At 46.3% G+C, this 12457-nt stretch overlaps 1 protein-coding gene across 1 annotated transcript in view; it reads left to right on the top strand.

Annotated features, from left to right (window-relative positions):
• The window catches only part of dock3 (dedicator of cytokinesis 3), a 1008697-nt gene that overhangs the window by 511585 nt on the left and 484655 nt on the right, over positions 1–12457 (top strand). The gene's annotated exons all lie outside the window — the stretch shown is intronic.

The following is a 12457-nucleotide window of genomic DNA, read 5'->3' as shown; positions in this document are numbered from 1 at the left end:
CGGATGCTTGTGGGTCCGAGATTGTGGGCGCAATGTGATGAACAGCCCCGAATGGGTGCAATCGACAGAAACTCGCCATTACGACCTGGGGGCGTGGCCAATTTTGTGAGCTGGGGACTACTTCGGGTGAATGGACTTTTGAATCAGCATAAAAGTTCGCAGATACACCAGCGTAAATTGGTTTTAGGCGCAATTCACGCTTAAAATTCTGCAATCTTTAGTGCTATTTCATTACATTCCACCCAAATTAAGCTGATATCTGGGCAAAAATCTTGCGGAAACTCCAGGCCTGCGTATTTGGTTTTTACAGCCAGAAACCTCTCTGAAAACGCCTCAATATTGTTTAGAAAAAACATGGGGCTAGATTTTCAGTCGTTTACTAATTTTAATAAAAAGAAATAAACTTCAGTTTAGACAGGAACACCTACTCTGCCAATATTAGAAAATTTGAGGAAAACACACCTCCGGTAAGCAGAGATCTAAACATTCTTCTTTCCAGTGCAAGTGCTAATTGTTTTTTACATTGTTGTACTGAATCAAGCCTCATGTCATTCTAGAGAAACAGCAGCTGTGTGTATCCATTAATGTGCTGTGGTTTTCTAATGCCATCTAACACTGCTGAGGAGACGGAATAGGACTTCTTTAGCTACCCTCCAATGATAATAGTGCGTCACTTGGTATTAATCAGCACAGAAATAAACAAAGAACAGCCCTGTCCCGGAATGTCACCGGTGTAAGATCTGAGTTGCAATTGGCATTTAAGCCACAGTAGAGTTAGCATTCTGTCAGATGTCGGAAGAGCTGCCAAACATTGTGGGTGGGAACTGGAGTCATCATTCTGCAGCAGTGAAAATCACAGGTTTGACATGTGAGGCTCGAGGGGCTAAATGGCCTACTCCTGTTCCTATGAGTTATTAACCATTAAGTGTCAATAAGTTTTCAGGGACACCGCCACCAATGTGACCCCCTCACCCAAAATAATAAACAGGTATATATCTTTAGCGTAGTGCTGAGTGATTTACGTTCTAATAAAGGAAACTTCGCTTATTGTCGCTGTGTGTGTGCGCAATATTGTATTTTTTAAATCTCTTCCGTCATCCAGAAGTATGACTTTCTCCCTCCAACCTTACCTAAAGACAACCAGTAACTGCACTTTCTAACACCTTGAGGGGTAATCCCGAGCTCGCACTTCCAAACCCAAACATACGGTAATTTGTTGAGTTGATTGAGATCACTTTCATTTGGCATTTGTTTCTGAAAATGTGGCCTTTTAGACAAAGATCCCACCATTGTTCCTTCTTGCCAGGATTGCCTGTTTCTCACTCAACTTTTTCTCCCTCTCCAGGTAATGAAATTTTTAAGTTACACTATGAGAGGCGTGACTTGCCTATGCACCTTAGCAATGGCAATATGACTATCTCCATTTTTGCACAAACCAAACTCCATTCACCCAGGTACAACCCCTCCATTTATTGGAACTCTTGAAAATACCAAGCAGAGTCTGTCAATACCATGAGGATTTTAGAGAATGTCCATTTGATCCCGGTTCCACGTGGTCCTTTAATATTTTTTACACCCTCATAGCATGTATCTGACCTTTACGCTTCTTGTAGATTCCAGGCACAGTTTGACTGGATCTCGAACTTGACCACACTCTAAACCTAGCGTGGAGTAGAAGCTAAAAGGTAAAGCAAGAAGGGGGAAATGAGCATATGAGAGAGTGAATGTGGTAGCAATGGAGTGAAGTCTCCAAACTCAGTCACAAAAGCACCAGACAACAGCCAGTCCAACAAGCATTGCAGTTTTCTCCATTTTAAGACTCCTTTAGGGGCAGCAGTTATATTCACAACCTATATTAAATGTACATATGGAGCTGAGTGAACCTTTTAGACAACCTCTGACCTTGCAGTGAAGCAGCTCCTGTTTAGATTAAAATTTTCAATTAGACAGCTAGATTTTTGATTGTTTGATTTTAATTTACTCATTGAATTGTATTTCACACACCGACTGGAAGAGTTTCATACTGTATATTACATATAAGTAAAACTAAATTTAGAAATGAACCCAATTTATTCCAATTAGCACCTTGAAATTCTAACTGCAATATAGTGCTATTAGTTGCTTTGAAATCTGAAAGTAAACTTTCCAGGATTCATTTTGGCAGACGGCCTGAAAGATTGTTTATATCAGGTGTTCCCAGTTACTGGCCGTAGCAAATTCCGGCAAGGTTAATTTCAGCTTGCAATGAGCTAGCAAAACCTGCGTGGTGGGAGTCGGCACTATTAGCATAGGTCTCACGCTATGAAAATGAAGATAGTGCTGGGTTGGTGATTCCTGAGCCTACTAAAATATTTTATTCTTGCTTGATAACTCTGTCTTTATGATTTTTACTGAAAGTACTTATAATGTCCCCTCTTTTATAAAGAGGATGTTGTATTTCAGTTTACATTTGTAAAGTGAACGTGCAAAATATCAGAAGTCTTGGTGTGTCAGAGCATTATAAATAATTCTACTGTCAATAGCTTTGAGTATTGAAGCACCTCTAATGGTTCAGTTAGTAAAGCCAGTGTGTAACTCATCGATACAGATCCCTGGTTTGATTCTTGTCTGTGCTGAGTTGATCTTTGTTGGCAAGGCAGAGTAAAGAAACTGTAGTTGCCTCACTGTGCCTGATCTAGGTAGCGGTTCACATCCCTGTTGTACAATCCCTGCTGTAAAATGTCCATGTGTAGACTTTAGGGGCAAGGACAGAATCAAGCTCTGGTGTATTACTCCTGGCAGGAGTATGTTGACACATTTAACATATTACATACACATGCTTACATATTAAGAATGGCCACTTTGATAGTGTACTTCAGAACAAACAAAAATCGGTGCCATGAAACTGTACTCCAGCAGGAGCCAATATCAAGAGTGGAATAAGCTGGGAGAAAAGGGGAAAAAATTGCCAACAAGTTGTGTATTAAATTGAGAGTGAAAAACAATAATATAATTGCAGTGGAATTCGGTTTCAGTGATCAATTTGGATAGCCGTCTGATTGTTATATGTAGTTGATCGCTTACATGTGGATCTGTGGATAGTTCTGCACAAGTGTGATTTGCTAATCACACAGTCAAATGGAACAGAATTTATCAATTTTATTTACTCAGAAATAGCAGTTCAGTGCTACAAACAGTAGATACAATATAAACACATTAGATAAAGCGATGCAAGAGGTATTAGTCTAAAGATGCATTAGTCTAAAGAGTAAGCGCAGAAAAAGTCCATAACTTTATTCTGTTGTCTAGTTGCCTCCAAATAATGAAGAACCAGGCTGTTGAAGTGATAAAAGGATTGCGAAGCAACATCAAGAATGACTTCTTTCACCCTCTCTAAGACACGGTATAAAGCTGTGATGGCATGGCATGTGATTCCTCTTAATTTCCTCCAGTCTCATCATTTATTTCGTTGCTCTGGCTTTATTTGATTTATTGTCAAGACAGGCCAATGCAGCTCTAATTAGTATGTTTGTGAGCTGTTAAAATCTTTCCTGACTATGAAACATTAAAAAAATCACATCTAATCTGATTGTTACAATCAAATGCATTGATTGTTGTAACCAAGACAGTACACTAGTATGAATAGGAAATGGATCTAGTAAGTAAAGTTATCTATGTAGCCAAATGATAACTTTGGACAGTAATTGGTAAAACAGTTTACCACTGTAATTATGCGTGGCATCACATCAAGGTGTGACAACACAACAATCGTCACATCTCAAGGTGTGACAACACAACAATCGTCACATCTCAAGGTGTGACAACACAACAATCGTCACATCTCAAGGTGTGACAACACAACAATCGTCACATCTCAAGGTGTGACAACACAACAATCGTCACATCTCAAGGTGTGACAACACAACAATCATCACATCTCAAGGTGTGACACAACAATCGTCGCATCTCAAGGTGTGACACAACAATCGTCGCATCTCAAGGTGTGACACAACAATCGTCGCATCTTAAGGTGTGGCAACTCGAAGCATCGTGCATCTGTGGAACAAAAATCATGGTATTTCAAATAAACACTATGTCAAGTTGATTGTCCTAAATGCTCCATTTATTTCAATATGAAGCAATCAAAAACTAGTTCCATTCACTTGGGCACCTTGAAAAACTTCCAATCAGTAACAAGGAAGGACCACATAACCCGCCAATCAAATTACACCATTTTTTTTCAAATGCAGCATCTGCAAGTATGACAATACAAACTAAATTGCTCAAATAATTGCTTCAAACTGTTGCCAGCTGCCATTTTCCTTCTTCACTTGGGTCAGTGTGCACAGCTAAAAATAACACTTCATAACCGATTTTTAAAACTTATATCATTTGGAAACAAAATCACTAAATTTGCGTATAAAATTAGTAATTTAGTGTCAGAAATGAGAGCAAGAAGTTTTAACCACATAGGCCTACCATTTCTGGAGCTTGGGTTGGAAATTTCACCAGGGATTCGGTACTGTGAATTTCCAGTTGCTGTGTGGGAGATGCATCGTGGCAACCAGATCGAAAATGTACAAATAACTGAAACATAAGTAGTGGGAAGAAGCATCAAAAATGCTTCAATTTTTTTCAATGTTTTAGACAGATTAAGGCATTAAATAAAAATTCTGCACAAATGTCACTAGTTCAAATAAGTATTTTTATGTCCTTGAGAAGAAAAATATTTGTGATGGGGCCGGAGAGCGATATTTTTAAGGCACATTAATACTGAGCTCAGACATTATGACCATAGGCAGTTGACCAGCCAGCCAGGCCCAGGGTATGTTGAACCTGTTCCAAGTGCTGGTCATTGGAGACCCAACAATGAGAAAGTCCCTGGTAAACTGACACACCAATATCGGCTGTGGCAACAACTAAAATCCACCAGTAAGGAAGTAAGGCAGAGAGAAATATATTTTATAATTATGAAAATAACTGAGGGAAAAAAAGCTTTTCAGGAGGGAAAAAGGGAGAATAAACAAATAAATACTTAAAACAAATACTGCAACAAACACTGCAAATCCATTAACAGGCGAAGTTAAAATGTAAATAACTGAAAGCAACAAGTCGTGGAGGGATAAAATAATGTCACTTGCATCTTAAGGGAGTTCTATGAAGTTGTAGCTAAGTAGTTTTATTAATATTGGGCCAAATTTTGCTGTTAAAATAACGTGAGGCTAATGGTGCTTGTCGTTACTTATGCGTAAATGGCACAGCAACTTCGGGTGAGGAGCAGATGCACGGTTAAATGCGGATATCCAAAAATTGCTGTCCGAGTTGTGCCACTCCGCCGTTAGCTTCGCAAAAATGGCATTTCACTGTCTGTTTCACCATTGAAATGCATTGACGGTCATGAAGTTGCTGTATTTACGCAGTAGAGTCGAACTAAACTCGCCACAGAAAGTTAATTCTCAACATAACAAGCGTAAGTAACCTTTTAACGACGTGATAATTGTTAATTACTACCAATCAACCTCTCTTGCACTGAAAATTAACTATTACATGTGTGGAGTCTCACTCCTTCAGGTATTAATTGTTGGAGATTTTAAAAATGTCAAATTTAGAATTTAAACTTTTTTTTTACTTTTCTGTCCCTTTTTCCCTCTCTCTTAATCCAGCCTTTCTTTCCCTCTCTTTGGCCCTGATATTAGAATGGAGGCAGGATAGCAACGGGGGGCGTTGAATGGGCGCATGGGTAACCCGAGCAATAAAAAATTACCGTTCCCCACTAGATCGCAATTGAATTGGTGCCACTTAACGTGGCTTCCGGGTTTGCCATCGGAAAGCTGCGCAGCGGGCGAACTGCGCACCCACATCACAGGCTGTCAGCTGGAGGAGCTCTACTTAAAGGGCCGTTGCTCCAAAGGCTTTTGCTGGAGCAAAGACCCAGATACCACAATGGAGCAGCACAGGAGCAAGGCTGCTCCAAGGTTCAACGATACCTCACTCCAGGTACTACTAGACGGGGTGAGGAGGAGGAGGAGGGAAGTGTTTTACTTGGCGGGCAGGAGGAAGTGCCCTGCCTCTGCTACCAAGTAGGCCTGGCTCAAGGTGGCAGAGGAGGTCACCGGCAGCAGCAACATCTCCCGCACCTGGATCCAGTGTAGGATACGCTTCAATGACCTAACTAGGTCAGCAAAAGTGAGTACACTTACTGATTCTCCTACTTTCCATTTTGCACATCACTGCCCGCTCCACCCCACCCCACCCTCTCAACTCATTCTGCACTGCCAAAAATACTCTATCACATCAATCCTCACACCCACTTAAGGCTCGTTCTCAACTTACCTGCACTTCCTCTCCTCCCCATTAGTCACACCACCACTTTCACTCAAGCCAATCCTCAATCAATGCTGTGCCTCATACTCACCCTCTGATGCATCTCTTTCATGGTCAGCCTCTCCCAAAGCAGTGCACTCATCAATTGGCCACTTCACCATCACTCACATGTCTGTTCTTTCTCCCCTTCTAGGAGAAGAGAGCGCAAAATGCATGCGTGAGGGCAAGGACTGGAGGGGGGCCACAACAAGTAGTGGTCCTCACAGACGCGGAGCAGGAGGAGCTGGAGCTAAGCTGCACCCTTGAGTACCGGGACGGTGAGACTGGCACCCCACGAACGTCTGGTGACACAACTTTAACATTCAGCATACACAGTATGATTTGATGTTAACAATGCTTACTATCTTCAACAGCTTAGTATGCTCGTCGCAACATGACACATCTGTGATGATGCTTAATATTGCCTTCTGTTCTCTTGCAGGGCCTTCAGTGACTGCAGTGATGGCAGAGGTCGATCCTTCAGAGGACCTGCTGGCCTCTGAGGGTGCACCGTCACATCTTAGTGAGCCATCCACCAGCACAGATACTCACACCTTGGTGAGTCCTGGCACTCAGTTAGTTGGGTTGGCACCTGGTAAGTCACCACACACAAGTGAGCACGAGCAGACACTGATGGCGGGGGCAGCTATGGAGAGTCCGCATTGGGAGCACTCCTCTCCAGGCTCTGCTGAGCTGGATGCAGATGTTGAACCCCGGGGGCCATCCTTTAAAAGGAGAATGATCGAGGGACAGCAGCACATTTGCAAGGTACTGGAACAGGTGCCATGCACACTCTCCACAATAGCAGAGAGGATGGAGGAGTCCAAATCCTGCATGAGTGGAATGGTGGCACAGGTACGGGAGGGAATCTCTAAGATAGTGACACAGAGACGTGAGAAACTTTCTAAGATAGTGTCGCAGGGACGTGCGCAACTGTCTGAGATAGTGTCACAGGTAAGTGCAGGAACATCTGCGATGGAGAGAAGACTAGCCTCCATTGAGCTTCAAGCACGGCTCACAAATGAGTCCATTCAGGCCCTGACAATGGCCGTTCGGACTCAGGGTGAACATCATTCTGCCACCTTAGACAGGTATACTAGATAGTAGTGGGTTGTGCCCTGCACAACATGGCACAACAGAGAGGGCTTCCGCTTGAGGAGGCCCCATCCACATCTGCCATCCACATTGAGGAGGAGGATGAACTCATGGGCAGAGCAGCGTCTTACCTGGCTGCCCGTGAGGCCAGGGTGTACATATATTAGCATTGGCCTTACAAGGCATCACACTTGTCCTCCAAACTGTTGTCCAGCAGAGTGGTAGGAGTGATGTGGCCCTGGCCCAGGGGAGGGCTGATGGCAAAAGGGGACATGGAAGTGGGGACACCACTCAAAGCGCTCCCACGTCTCACCTGTTGCCCCCCTCTCAACCAGTACCCGCAATGTTGCCTTGTCTCCAGGTAGCCGAGTCTGCCCCGGTGCAGGTGGAACAGTTTTTGGAAGGGCCGTCACGGGCTCGAAAACCCAGGGGGTGTAGGCCCAAAGCATCTAATCGGTCAGGGCATGAATATGAGCAACCTGCCACTGACTCTGCTGCAGCCACAGAAGACGTAGTCGTAAGAGAAAGCCGAAGGTTTTGTGAGCGTGAAGGGGGTGCACAAGGGTGTTTGACAGATGGTCATGTTTTTCATTTATATTTGCTTTTTGTTAAAGTCACATTAAATGTTATGATTGTCACCACTACGGCCACATCTTGCCTATTCTTGACTGGCTTTTGTGATAGGGTCCTTTCATGAGGTTCACCATGAATGGCGACACTTGATGCCACCCATTGGGTCGCTTTACAGTGGGTGTATATGTAGTTGCAGGACTGTTTTATGCAGGGAGGGATGGGGGGGCTGGTGTTGGCGCTGCTCTTTCCAGGTGGTTTGAGGACTGGACTCTTCACACTTCCTGATGTTAGGAGAACCGTTCACTTATCAGTGACTCTCTGGCCTCATGAGCAGCTAGGTGAGCCGCTGCTCTGCCCATGAGTTGCTCTTCCTCCTCAATGTAGCACAACACACTACTATAATGCCTCCCACTCTGAGTATGCGTATTGAAGCACTCTCCCAGAATGATCAAGGCACCTAAATTTAATCTTGAGCAGTCCGACAGCATGCTCAGTTGTAGACCTGGTGGCGATGTGGCTGTCGTTACCTCGACGCTGTTGCTCAGCAGTGGGGTTCCTCAGAGGTGCCGTGATGTCCCCGAGGAGCCAGCCCTTAAGGTGTTCTGTGCATGGAAGAGGAGCGAGATGTTGGATTCCCTCATAATGAATGAATCGTGGCAGCTGTCAGGGTATCTGACGCACACATGAAGGAATCTTTTGTGGTGGTCACAAACGAGCTGAGTGTTGATGGAGTAAGACCCCATTCTGATAATGAACAGTCCTGGCTCGTGTGGAGGTGCTCGTGTTGCTATATGGGTGCAATCGATTTCACCCTGCACCCGTGGGAAGCCAGTCACAGAGTGGAATCCCACTGCCCTCTCCATCTGGCTTAGGTCATCCACGGGGAAGTTGACGTACTGCAAGGCTCTGTGAAGCAAGCTGTCAGTGACCTGCCTTATGCACTTGTGTGCAGAAGACTGAGAGACCCAGGCGATGTGGCACCCTGGAATGATCCAGAGGCGAAGAAGCTGAGGGCCGTGGTGACTTTGACAGCGACGGGAAATGAGATGCCACTCGGCCCAGCCAGGAACAGCTCGGCCCAGCCAGGAGGCTACAGATGTCTGCGACTACCTGGCGACTGACTCTGAACCTCCATATGCACTGCTCCTCAGACATATCCAGGAAGCTGAGCCTCGGTCTGTAGACCCTGTGATGAGGGTAGTGCCTCCTGCAACGTCGCTCTCTTTGTTGCCCTCTGTGCTCCTGTGCAGGTGCCTGTGGCGCAGCACTGTGTTGTGGAGCTCCAAGTGGCGGAGGTTGCTAAGACGCAGTGATGAATGCAGCCATAGCGCCCCCCATCCTGATGGTGTGAGTTTGAGGGGATCGAAAAGTTGTTAAATATGTGTGAACAGAAGAATTGTAAGTGAAAAGTAAGAATTTTCAGTGAAAACACAAAAGTTTGTGTGAAAGAACTGAGTGCCCGACAGCAAGAACTCACCTTTTCTCCCCATCTGTCAAACAAGCATTTGAATGTGCAACTGGCTGCTGGCTGAAACACGTCTGGTAGAACATGGAGTGTTTCCCACAGCACGGGAAACACGATGAGGATTTTTTTTTTATTATTTATTCGTTCATGGGATGTGGGCGTCGCTGGCCTTGAGAAGGTGGTGGTGAGCCGCGTTCTTGAACTGCTGCAGTCCGTGTGGTGAAGGTTCTCCCACAGTGCTGTTAGGAAGGGAGTTCCAGGATTTTGACCCAGCGACGATGAAGGAACGGCGATATATTTCCAAGTCGGGATGGTGTGTGACTTGGAGGGGAACGTGCAGGTGGTGTTGTTCCCATGTGCCTGCTGCTCTTGTCCTTCTAGGTGTTAGAGGTCGCGGGTTTGGGAGGTGCTGTCGAAGAAGCCTTGGCGAGTTGCTGCAGTGCATCCTGTGGATGGTACACACTGCAGCCACTGTGCACCGGTGGTGAAGGGAGTGAATGTTTAGGGTGGTGGATGGGGTGCCAATCAAGCGGGCTGCTTTGACCTGGATGGTGTCGAGCTTCTTGAGTGTTGTTGGAGCTGCACTCATCCAAGCAAGTGGAGAATATTCCATCACACTCCTGACTTGTGCCTTGTAGATGGTGGAAAGGCTTTGGGGAGTCAGGAGATGAGTCACTTGCCGCAGAATACCCAGCCTCTGACCTGCTCTCGTAGCCACAGTATTTATATGGCTGGTCCAGTTAAGTTTCTGGTCAATGGTGGTCCCCAGGATGTTGATGGGGGATTCGGCGATGGAAATGCCATTGAATGTCAAGGGGAGGTGGTTAGACTCTCTCTTGTTGGAGATGGTCATTGCCTGGCACTTATCTGGCGCGAATGTTACTTGCCACTTATCAGCCCAAGCCTGGATGCTGTCCAGGTCTTGCTGCATGCGGGCTCGGACTGCTTCATTATTTGCGGGGTTGCGAATGGAACTGAACACTGTGCAATCATCAGCGAACATCCCCATTTCTGACCTTATGATGGAGGGAAGGTCATTGATGAAGCAGCTGAAGATGGTTGGGCCTCAGACACTGCCCTGAGGAACTCCTGCAGCAATGTCCTGGGGCTGAGATGATTGGCCTCCAACAACCACTACCATCTTCCTTTGCGCTAGGTATGACTCCAGCCACTGGAGAGTTTTCCCCCTGATTCCCATTGACTTCAATTTTACTAGGGCTCCTTGGTGCCACACTCGGTCAAATGATGCCTTGATGTCAAGGGCAGTCACTCTCACCTCACCTCTGGAATTCAGCTCTTTTGTCCATGTTTGGACCAAGGCTGTAATGAGGTCTGGAGCCGAGTGGTCCAGGCGGAACCCAAACTGAGCATCGGTGAGCAGGTTATTGGTGAGTAAGTGCCGCTTGATAGCACTGTCGACGACACCTTCCATCACTTTGCTGATGATTGAGAGTAGACTGATGGGGCGATAATTGGCCGGATTGGATTTGTCCTGCTTTTTGTGGACAGGACATACCTGGGCAATTTTCCACATTGTCGGGTGGATGCCAGTGTTGTAGCTGTACTGGAACAGCTTGGCTAGAGGCGCGGCGAGTTCTGGAGCACAAGTCTTCAGCACTACAGCCGGGATGTTGTCGGGGCCCATAGCCATTGCTGAACCCAGTGCACTCAGCCGTTTCTTGATATCACATGGAGTGAATCGAATTAGCTGAAGACTGGCTTCTGTGATGGTGGGGATATCGGGAGGAGGATCATCCACTTGGCACTTCTGGCTGAAGATGGTTGCAAATGCTTCAGCCTTGTCTTTTGCACTCACGTGCTGGACTCCGCCATCATTGAGGATGGGGATGTTTGCAGAGCCTCCTCCTCCCGTTAGTTGTTTAATTGTCCACCACCATTCACGACTCGATGTGGCAGGACTGCAGAGCTTTGTTCTGATCCGTTGGTTGTGGAATCGCTTAGCTCTGTCTATAGCATGTTGCTTCCGCTGTTTAGCATGCATGTAGTCCTGAGTTGTAGTTTCACCAGGTTGGCACCTCATTTTTCGGTACGCCTGGTGCTGCTCCTGGCATGCTCTTCCACACTCCTCATTGAACCAGGGTTGATCCCTGGCTTGTTGGTAATGGTAGAGAGAGTAATATGCCGGGCCATGAGGTTACGGATTGTGCTGGAATACAATTCTGCTGCTAATGGCCCACAGTGCCTCATGGATGCCCAGTTTTGAGCTGCTAGATCTGTTCTGAATCTATCCCATTTAGCACAGTGGCAGTGCCACACAACACATTGCATGGTGTCCTCAGTGCGAAGACGGGACTTCGTCTCCACGAGGACTGTGCGGTGGTCACTCCTACCAATACTGTCATGGACAGATGCATTTGCGCCAGGTAGATTGGTGAGGACGAGGTCAAGTAAGTTTTTCCCCTCGTGTTGGTTCGCTCACCACCTGCCGCAGACCCAGTCTGGCAGCTATGTCCTTCAGGACTCGGCCAGCTCGGTCAGTAGTGGTGCTACCGAGCCACTCTTGGTGATGGACATTGAAGTCCCCCACCCAGAGTACATTCTGTGCCCTTGCTACCCTCAGCGCTTCCTCCAAGTGGTGCTCAACATGGAGGAGGACTGATTCATCAGCTGAGGGAGGACGGTAGGTGCCATGAGATTTCATGAGGTCCAGAGTCAATGTTGAGGACTCCCAGGGCCACTCCCTCCTGACTGTATATCACTGTATCGCCACCTCTGGTCAGTCTGTCCTGCCGGTGGGACAGGACATACCCAGGGATGGTGATGGAAGAGTCTGGGACGTTGGCTGAAGGTATGATTCTGTGAGTATGGCTCTGTCAGACTGTTGCTTGACTCGTCTGTGGGACAGCGCTTCCAATTTTGGCACAAGTCCCCAGATGTTAGTGAGGAGGACTTTGCAGGGTCGACTGGGCTTGGTTTGCCGTTGTCATGTCCGGTGCCTAGTGGTCCGTCCGGTTTTATTCT

This window comes from Heptranchias perlo, chromosome 17, assembly GCF_035084215.1.
Source record: "Heptranchias perlo isolate sHepPer1 chromosome 17, sHepPer1.hap1, whole genome shotgun sequence".
NCBI lineage: Eukaryota > Metazoa > Chordata > Chondrichthyes > Hexanchiformes > Hexanchidae > Heptranchias > Heptranchias perlo.
The sequence above is the reverse complement of the archived record's forward strand: the minus strand, read 5'-3'. Positions and strand labels throughout refer to the sequence as shown.